The following is a 10,720-nucleotide window of genomic DNA, read 5'->3' as shown; positions in this document are numbered from 1 at the left end:
TGGTTTGCCATCAAGATGCAATTAACTTCCTAAATACTATTGAAGTGTCTTTTTGGAGCTGATTATGTGTTTGACATCTTTTTATCCCTGCATTGTTCAAGACTGTGCTATTGCTCTGAGGAGATGGGCATGGCCAAAGCACTCGGCATCCCATAGAATCAGCTGGCACGTGCACCTCGTGCACCTCGTGTGTGCTGAAAAAAATCAAAAAAAGTAAAAGACTAACAACTTTTGAGACCATATGGACAGTGGAATTTCATCCCTGACAAAAGAATCTAAATCCTGCCGAGTCCTCAGCCGATCTAGCTGTATCCAATGGCTTTGTGTGGACGAGGCTTAGGTATGTGCTTCACACCTCTTGCTGCTTCGCTTTCGGATGGACTTTTAGGAAACTGTTGTCCGAATAGAGGAGCTAGAGAGCAGAGAGGCCCTGGTTTCTCAGGCGAGCTTACCCAGGAGCACCGGGCACGGGGAGAGTCCGCGGGCTCACGGGGCCCCCGAACGGCAGCCGCCCGCAGCAGCCGCCGTGGTCTGTGCGTTTGTGACCTGGTCCCCACGGTCCCTGGGCTGCGGGACAGGCGCTGCTGGCTGGGATTGCTCCGTGGGGCACGGCCTGGTGGGTAGCCCCATGAGAAGTCAGTGATAACCTGCTTGCATGTCATGTGCGTTGAAGGTTGCCATCTGTTTTACCAAAACCAACCAAACAAGCAAACGAGAGGAGTTCTCTGATTTTCTCAGGCGCCTTTCATAGCTTTTGACCTTTACTCCATTGATGTTTGCAATGCTTTGGGAAATTGGACTTGGCATTGAGGCAGCAACTATGAGTTACAGCAGGGGGTTATTTGGACATATTTATGTCTGGCTGGTTCCACCAGGAAAAAAAAAAAAAAGAAAAAAAAAAGAAAAGGAATTAACCTGGATTCGCAATTATAGAATGGTTAACCTTGTAATAGTTGCGCTTGGACAAGTCTGGAGCCATTGAAATGGCTTGAAAGCCATGTAACTTTAATGAATAGCTGAAAATACAAAGAGGAATGGTTGCTCTGAATGTTCCTCGAGTGGAATAAAAAAAGGTTTTCTTGAGAGAGGACTGCAGAATAGCTTAGTCATACAGGCCCAAAAAATAGGGTTCTGTGTGGGAAGAAGTTAGGAGAAAATTCTGTTGAACAAATGAGAATTCTCTGAATTGCCTCCCCCAGAAGCAGGTTCCAGAAAGAGGCTAAATTTCATTAGCAATAGTGAAATGTATTTTTTTTTCCAAAACTTTTTTTCTCCCTTGCACTAGCAGTAATAAACAGGCTTCTCTGCATGATGCAGTGTGGAACAGCAAAATGATAAACTGAGCACTGGCATTTTTTTTCTTCTTTGCAGGGAGAGGCTGAGACAACACAATGGACAATTTGCTGATTACCAGTTCCCTTCACTGCTCTAGAATTTGCTATATCTGGTAAGGTAGAGCAGGTATGTTTTAAGTAATGCAGTATCTAGTGCAAACAAGGCTTTGAAGGTAGAGTGTCTCTTCCTGACTGATATAACAGTGAAGACAGATCTCATTAATTTCAGAGACAATCCTGGAGCAGGCAGTATTTGTTAATTAAAGTATTTACTAGACTTTTCCAGGCACATTGGTCATTTTCCTAGAACAGTGTCTCATTACTTCATCACTGGGCTGATTACATTACATGGTTATTATTATTATAAAATAAGTAATGTGATGCTTATGCTGATTTACTTTGTGTGCAGCTGTCTGAATTTTTGAAACAGTTGTTGCTTGGAAGTGCCTTATGTAATCATTTGAACACTGTTTAGACTCTTCTGATGATCTTACTCATATTTATGAAACAATTCTGTTCAGTAGTGATTTTTTTTGAATCACTTAGCATGTTTTTTTGGAAACCTAGAATTATTCTTTGAAGGGATATTAGATGTAACGATGTAACATAACTGTTACTCACTTTTTATTAAAATACAACCTTACTGATATATTTTTTTCCCTTAAATAGCAGGCCAAGGATTAATGTTTGAGGAAGGGGGAGACTTCCCCAAAAGAAAAAAAATCCTAAAAAAAAAAAAAGTTAGGACATGTGTGATACAAAAGATTCAAGTATGCAGAGATTTTATATCTGCATCTCTTCTTATTAAACAGTTAGGTATAGGTAATGTACATCCTGTAGCAAGCCTTGAATTTCAAGGCTTCCTTTAAAGTCTGTGCCCTAGAGAAAAGCAAAGCTTCGAAATGTGTCTTTTTGGTATACCCAAAATAAAAACTTTACCATCCTAGGCGACTTTTTTTGCCCATTTTTTTTTCACACTAGTAGTAGAATGAATTTGAAGACATGAAGAAACACAGTACTGTGGAACAGTGAGGGGGGAGAGCACAGCAGCGTGACCTCGGTGGGTTATTCATGTGCTTGAAGCCTCGCACGTATTTTGTTCTGTACAGGCTTGGTGTATATGCAAGCACACCACGTGAACTGGGGGGTGTGAAGAAAGCCCGGGTGAGTAAGGATTGCGGTGAAAAAAATGTGCTGCTGTTTTGAGATGAAAATTTAGGACATTTATCTGTGAATTGATGCAGAAGGCTTGTGAATTGGAGCTGAGTTTGAAATGCAGCATGAAAACGCTTTCACACCTCTCCATAGATGTGAGCTGCTCTAGAGCTGCCTTCGCTGTGGAGGAAATAGCAAGTCCTAGTCATTTCCTCACAGTTTCAATAGTTTGTTTTCAGTCCTATTTTTATTCTTAGAGCCAGTGAAAGAGAGGGAGGGCAATTCAGGAAAACTTGTGTCATTGCCAAGCAAATATAAGATCTATTAGGATGTCATTTCAAGTGTCCCAGTGCATTCAGTGTCTCCTGTCTTCTGTTTTGTCTCTCTGGCAATATTTGTGTATCTGTTGAAGGCATTTCAGTGGAGGCTCTTTCATTTCTCACAGCAAAAAGGGAAAGTTGATCAAACTCTGTAAATTCACCTTCTCCCCAAAGAGCATTTGCTGCTTCATTTGCTACTGTTTGTCTCTGAAGCAGGGTAGACCAACTCTACAGCATCAGTGCTCCATCCTCATCCCTACAAAAAAAGTGTTAGGGAAAATTTAACCTTCTACAGCCACAAAGCATCTGACAATTACGATCATTAGATCAAAATGTGTTCTGAAGCTCATGGAAGTTACGTGCAGGGCATAGAATGGTCTCCTAAGTGTTATTTTGCCCTGGAAACTCACCCCCAAAGCCTATGTATCTTCTTCCCATTTACCAAATGGGAGGTCAGCTGAGGCAGTCAGCTTCACAATGTTTCTCTTAATTCAGACTCCAGTAAGAGAACTGTCCTCCCCTTTTACTTGGTATGCTAGGCACTTTCTGTTATGTCAGATTTTGGCAAGGAGGTTAGGTCTAGTATTTCAAAAGTCAATATATTCTTTTTAATGTGATCCTTGTTTTGTTCTGTTGTGTAATCCAGGAACGAGGGGGAGAAATACTGATGCATGGCCTTCCTAGAGAGAACGTTAAGAAACTATAAACTTCTTTCCCTGGTCTCTGCCTGCTCCCCCTGCTAAGCTTTAGTGCTTCCTGTGCTCTCATGCAGAGCATAAAAGCAGTGTAGCTTTTCATCCATATTCCAGCTGCATCTAGGTTCGTGTCCAACTTCAGAATTGCAGTCCCGAGGAATATTCACTGAGCTGCCACATCTCCTGGGAAGCCCCACAGTTTCCCTTTCCCCTGAAGACTTTTATGTGCCCCAAAGTGGCTGACAGGCCTGAATGATTATTGCTCAAGCTGACTGGTAGTAGGGGCAGGCTGAAAACCACCACTGACTTCTCCACTTTCTTTTTAAAAGGTATGAATCCTGTTCTGAGGACTGCTTGTTCTTCCTCCAGTGACTAAGTTGATATAAAATAATAAACGGTTATTTTAGCTGGTCTTGGGACTCAAATTTTCCTCTAGGCCACAACAGGCATGAACATTCATTCGTTCATTTATTCTCCATCTTTCTTTCTCTCTTTCCCCTTCTCTCTTTCTTCCGGACCAAATAAAGCCAATCTGACAGAGACCTTGTAGTTCAGGTCATCATCTCAGCTATGTTGATTCAAATTCCTTCAAGTGAGGGGTCCCTTCACAGCTGCAGTTTTCCATCCACTGGGTTGCATCTACTAGGTTAAAAACAGTGCTGAGGTACCAACAGCCACGTTTTAAGTGTGATTCTACACCTTTTTTTTCGGAGAGGAAAAGAGAGGGAAAAGGCATTCGTGGCATCTTATTCCAGACCTCATGATACTGAATGGAAAAGGGGAAAGAGATATAAACCTACCCATTTTCAGTATTTCAGTAGTACCTGCCCATGCTGATGCCTGTGTTCCAGCATGTTTTCAGGGACTCCATCCTTCCTAATGCTTTGAATAGGAATACAGGGTAACAAGACCTAGCATATTGTTCTGGACCCTGGCAGGACAAGAAAGCAGAAAATGTTTGCAAGTCGTAATAAACCTTTACAAGGTGAAGGGAGAATATCCAGGTGTGCAGGGACGCTGTTCCCCTGTAAACAGGAGACATCACAGTGTGCTTATATGTTCTTTCTCTCTCCTTTGTGCAAGCACTCCCTTATTCTGTTGTGTCTTTTTTTTTTTAATATGGACTGCAATCTCCCATTTGCCTTTTCTTAGTTTGCTTGCCCGTGGCTGTGCAGGTGACAGCAGTTTGGCCCGAGTATTGGACATTAATGGATTTCCTCAGCAGCTTGTTCAGCTTCTTGTTCAGCAGCCTGCTGGGCTGGAGAGCTTTTGGTAGGGGGGCTGATCAAGGGAAGTCATATTCCTAGTCAGCCCGTGAATCTTGGCAGTCAAGGACTCCAGCCGGAGTCCACGCACCCCAGAGCACAAGTTCTGTTTGTGCTGGTTGTTCCTGAAGGACAGATGTGAACCCGAGCCACAGATAACTTGTGCCTGGCTTGGGAGAGTGAGACTTGCCCTTGCCCTTGCTTTGCCACCCTGCTTTCCACAGCCTCACTCTCTGATCTCCCTTCTATCTTCCTTGCAAAGACAAAAACAGAAACGGGGCAGACTAACGTGGGATGGACGTTCTTACCCCTGCCCTGAGCCCGAAGACACATTGAGATTGGGTGGTTCAGGCCCTTATTTGAAGTTCTCTTCTGACATGGCACAGGACAGAAACAAGAGAAAAAAGGTTAAGACAGAAGATGAGAACTGAAAAGGGACTTTCACCCTCCAAGCACTTGCATATGCTTTCCCTGTGCCACCTGTAATCTTTTGTACGAGGCCCTCATTAAATTTTTGAATAAAATGGTGTTTCTTATTGCCTCCAAGCACAGGATAATTTTAGAGAAGCTTATACCACTTCTAGTAGTTCAAACATGGAACACGGAACGCTAGAATAGTACCTAACACTGAAATAAGTCAAGTAATAGCCAGGGAAAGGGGCTTAATATTAATCTGACAAGTTTAAGTTCTACTCAGACTATTCACACAAATTTTGGCTCCATTTGGACTTCACGCATGCTTGAGAAGAGCTGAATTTGGCATATAGTTTGAAAAAAGAGCAGGAAAGGGTGCAACATTTTTTTTCCAATTTGAAAAACAGTATTTTCTTGATTTTATTTTGGAGATCTGGTTTCTCACATCATCAGTTAAGAATTAGAGCATGCTGTGTGGCAGTGTGCTGTCCATTGTAAATTTGCTAACATTTGTGCCTTTTCTTTTGGCAGCAGTTTACTTCTTGGTTAAAAATAAGTATTTTAAGTACAATTCTCCACCATGAATTGTCTTTTGTCAAGACTATTTTGTGATCTATTTAAAGCCATTTTCACAATTGCCCATTTCCAGTGCTGGCAGTGGATTTGGAAGAGAATAGAGATGAGGACAAGAAGTGTTTTCTTTTCTCACGTGCATGTCTGAAGCACGGGGCTGGTGTGATACCCGCAGATCACTCGCAGTGATCTTGGCTTGAGTTTCTGGAGGTGCCGAGCACCCATCATTCTTGACAGAGTTTGGCTGCCCTGCACCCCCAGATCCACAGCGGAGCAGGGCAGCGCAGGCCTGAGAGGATGCATTCCTGCTTACTGGCAGCTCTGGAAGGTCCTGACCAAGTGGTTCTCTTGGAGAACAGTCGGCAAACTGAAGAATGCAGAGCAACCCCGTGTTTCGGGTGTCGAAGATGACTTTGAGCACTCAAAGGTGTTTCATTTCCCTGAGGATTTTAAATAACTTGTGTGAGCTGTAGTTGGAAGGCAGAGCGCATCTGTGGGTTCGTGATGACACTGTGATCGGACACCACCCTTGAGTTGGATCCATCTGATAACTAATCGTTGGGGAAGAAGTGGGGGAAACCACAGAGGAGAAGGCAGGTTAGTTTTTGGCTGAGAGGGTTCAATGGCTCTCACCCTGCTCTGGGCAAACAGGAAGGAACCTTGACACGTGTCCCCTTGCAGTAGTGGCTTGTGCGTGGATTGTAAGCGCAGCCCTTGTGTGCAAGCTGTGGCATCCCATCCATAACAAGTTAAGGGGTTAAATCCCTTCTTCCCAATCCTAGCTGTACCTTCACAGTGGTGAAGGCACATTTCCTTCTCATGTTTCCCTCTCTGTCCCTGTCCAGCACCCAGCCCCAGCAGTGCTGGACCTAGCAGCTGTGGGCTGCTGGCTGAATGACACGGCGAGCTGGTTTAGCAGAAAGGGCTTTTTTTCCCACCTCTCCAAGATTCCTTGGTCTGTGTAACACAAAAGAAGCTGGAGGGATAGGGAACGGAGGAGGACTGCTTCTTCCCACCTAGGTAAATGGCTTTGCCTTAAAGTGAAATGCTGCGGATTTGATTGTGTCTTGCAGTTTGTAAAGTGAATGCCAAGTGGGTGTAAAATGCTGCCATTTAGACTTTCACAGGTATTGAGGCAGTGATTGCACGGATCATTTTTCCGAAGCAGCACTGGCGGCAACTGCCCTGGTCTTGCTCCAGTTTTGCTGCTGCTGAGTAGGTGTTTGTGATGCTGCACACAGAGCTGAACTCCAGGGCATTGAGCCACTCAAAAGTATTTTAAATTTCAACAGATTATTGTTTAGCTGGACCAGTTTCCAACACAGGTCACCCTCCGCCAAAGAAGTTGGGAACTGTGGGAACTGCTTCCCCCTGTGTGAACAGGGCTGCTGGCAAATACGTAGCCCCAGTCTGGATGCGCATATTCAGTGTCTCGGGCTCTTAAACATCCGCAGCAGAATAAGTTAAAGAGGCATCATGGTACCATAGTAAGGTTGTTAACAAGTGGAAAATGGTGGCTGGTGGTATGTCAAAGGCATGATGGAAATGATTTTCACAACTATCTCCACCTTGCATTTGCCTGGTACCGGTAATTCTATATTTCATAAGTGGAGAAAACAAAACCAGAAGATAGAAATAGAGCTACAGCATTCCCTTGACACTGGTAGAGCATGAGTTAATATGGATGTAGCAAATAATTTCATAGATTTAGACAAAAAATATTCAAGTACATTTTCCATGTGGAATGGCACAGAGGGAATAGGGACCATTTCAAGTTAGAACAATATACTTACACTTTGAATATGACACCAGTATATAGTATCTTTATTGAAAGCTTCCATCATCAGCTTCAGTGCTGCACTTAATTTTCCCTTTATTATTTCAGTGAAAGCCACCTCAAAGAAAGTGCAATATCTCAGCAGGTGTCCTCAGCTGCAGCTGAGAAGTACATAAGTGCTGGTGTTTTTGTGAAATTTTTAACTGTAAATATCAGATAGCCCCTAAATACTGCACTTTAGGGAGCAGGAAAATCATTCCAATTACACAGAAGAACATAACAATTCGCGCAAATCAGAAATGAAAGAACAGGATGTTCATGCGAGAAGTTGAAATAATTTTGTGATTACACGCAGCAAAGGCATCTTTCTGTTTTGATGTGACTAGTGTGGTATTCTAAAATCTAACTGTGCAGCATTTTTTTAGTCATTTATTCACCTTTTTTTATATTTAAAAAAGGCTAAAGATCAAGACAGACAACATAAATGTAATGCATTAAAAATCTACACTTTTGTTATGCAGAATCAAAAGCAGTGCCCCATTTACCTAGTTATGAAGAAATGAGCTTTATAATAAAGTGGAATGACAAACACTTCACATTACCCTCAAATTAAATAAAAAGAACAGCTAAAAACTCACTTATTGAAAGATGGGAAACATCCCTTACTATAAATTGGTAAGTAATGGGCAAAGAATAGTAAATTTAAAACAAGGTTTTATGTTCACTGGATTTAATAAGAATATAAAAATCTTACTGTGATATTTTACATAATTTTCAATTGTCTCTTAAAAACATGATACCTAGGAAACTGCAGCTAGCACATTTTCCTTTAGGTTGCCTTTGTCCTAACTATGCCTCGCTCTCTTGGATTAGCATTAGTATTTTAATAGCAACTTTAACCCGTAGAAGCTTTACAGCTTATACTCCTCAGGCAGAAAGGAGATGTCGAAGAACATTTATGAACATAGTAAACATCCCTGTGGGTGGCAGCGATGGTCTTTCCAGCCCCTTCTTTCTCCAGCAGTGACAAAAGACCCTGGAGCACATCAGGTGCTTTGAGTGAGCATTTATGAGCCAGGCTGTGGTCTCTCTTCCACCTACTCCAGAACCTCTTGCTGAAGTTCTGGATGCACTTTTCCCTTCAGCTTTTTATTTATACTCTCCCTATCCCTTTCCAAGTCACAAGTTCTTGTCAGCCTCTTGCAGTCCCTGCTGAGTGGGTTACTCAGGCCACCAGGAGCGGGAAGCTTGAGGGCGAATCCTGGTGGCCGTGGTTTTGATCCTACCATCTTCTCCCATCTCCAGCCAGGACATCCCTGGGCAGCATCCACCAGCTCCTTGGCTGCAGTCAGGTAGTGGAGTGAGGTGTCAGGGTTTGTCTGCCTGGTGTTCTCCTCCAAGAGAACTGTATTTTTGATCCTCTTCCCTTTATTTTATTTGTTTTCTGTCATAAATAGTTCTTCCTTCTTATTTTCTTTTCATTTAGCACTTTCCCCTCTGGAAGGGCTTCAAGGTTTTGCTGACGTGTGCCTAAACAGAAAAGACGTAAACAGAATAGAAAGAACAGCAGTAGGAGAAACTATGGAGAGCACACAAGCTTGGCCATGTTCTATAAGCCTTTTCCTCCCCTCTCCTCCCCTCTTCAAGAAAGGCTTCCATGCTTTTAGGAAACTATATCTTTGCCTGGTCCCTTTATGATCCATTTTTGGACCCGCTTTATGTGAACTTACCTAATTCTATTTTGAACCTGCTGTTGGTATATGCCTCCATACCCTCCTTTGGCAGGATGCTTTCCTTTTATTTCAGTTTTACTAATTTCACCAAGTGACCCAAGCTGTGAAAGAAAATGAAAAACAGCTCCATATCTTTTCACCTGCCTAAATGATTTCATAAACCTTGAACACCTCTGCTGCAGCTCTCTCTTTTCCCAGGTGAAGAGTCACGTCCTTCTAGTCTGGTGCGGTTACTCCATCTCTATATTCGCCTCAGTTGTTTTCTCTGTGTCTTTTCTAAATCTACTGTGTCCCTTTTATCTAGATATCAAGACCAGAGTTGTATATAACATTCAGAATGTGGGTATATGAGTGTTGCAGGTAATGGCAAAATGTTGCCGTTTCACTACCTTTTTTTGATGTTGCCCAACACTTTTATTTTTTTCCTGAGTTGGATCTGGTGGTTAGATGTGGCAGTGCTGTGTGATAGTGCTGTGTGCTTCAGAGGAAGCCAAGCTAATTTAGCCAACTGATTGCTGTTAATTTTTAGAGGTGATATTAACCCATACAGGAGCTTTCTCCTGATCTTGTGTATGATTATGTTTGCAATTTGTTGTTCCCAATGAATCGTGTCCCCATGTTCCAACAGTGTTCCAGCTCTATTTTGAGTGAAGTGGAATTCTTATTTAAATAAGATCAAATAAACTCTATGGAGTAGAGGAGGTAAAAATGCAGTAGATGCAAACCCTAGGAATGAGGACAACAGAGAGAAGGTAAATCATGGTTACCTTTGCTGCGGCACCTGAGGCCACTCTTTCTTTGTGGCTCGTGATCCCAACTCAGCATGAAAGGGGAGGAGAATTGGTGTTCCTAAAACATCAACATCATCTTCACAAATCTTTATGCTTTCCTTTTTTTTTTTTTAATTTCATCTCTAACATTTTTAGGTGCATGGATGCCATTAGTGAGCAGTTGGTTTGATTCTGTTTTTATTTTTTGCTGTAGTTACCAGAGGCTTCATGAGAGCACTGGGACCAATGAGAGTGTCCTTTCTGTGCCTGTCTGTCGGTGCACACCCCGTACACGATGCATCTCCTGATCTGAACACCTAGAAGTGGAGTTTGGATCTAGGTAGGAGGCAAAGAGGATAAAATGGCTTTCAGCAGCTCAGACAGAAAGTCTGTAAAAGAAGTGAAAGATTAGCCTAGACCTTTGAATCCCAGTACAATGCCTCTGTCACCAAGCCGTCTTTACTTGTTATCTGTGAACAAGCATATGGAGAAAACTCTTTTGCTTTTCTTGTCTTCACCTGTGTTAATACTTTAGGAGAAAGGAGAATCCCTGTGGTCTGTATTCAAGTATATCTCTTACATATTGCTTGGCACGTTAGTGCTTCTCTGCTAAGTATCCACATGAAACAATAATGGTTTTTAGCGGAGTACCTGTATAGGCAATCATACAAACAGACAATGTGC

The 10,720-nt window shown here is 42.5% G+C and overlaps 1 long non-coding RNA gene across 1 annotated transcript; it reads left to right on the top strand.

The window, feature by feature from the left end:
- The first annotated feature begins 290 nt into the window (after window positions 1-290).
- LOC148595506 (uncharacterized) lies at window positions 291-10,006 on the top strand. Its single transcript, XR_015913131.1, has 4 exons — window positions 291-340; window positions 1,372-1,461; window positions 2,316-2,394; window positions 9,997-10,006. It is a non-coding gene; the product is annotated as an uncharacterized LOC148595506 (long non-coding RNA).
- Window positions 10,007-10,720: the final 714 nt, after the last annotated feature.

Source organism: Tinamus guttatus, unplaced genomic scaffold, assembly GCF_059628265.1.
Source record: "Tinamus guttatus ecotype Peru unplaced genomic scaffold, ASM5962826v1 Tinamus_guttatus_pri_ptg000088l, whole genome shotgun sequence".
Classification (NCBI taxonomy): domain Eukaryota; kingdom Metazoa; phylum Chordata; class Aves; order Tinamiformes; family Tinamidae; genus Tinamus; species Tinamus guttatus.
Note: the sequence above shows the minus strand (reverse complement) of the source record. Positions and strands in the feature narration are given on the sequence as shown.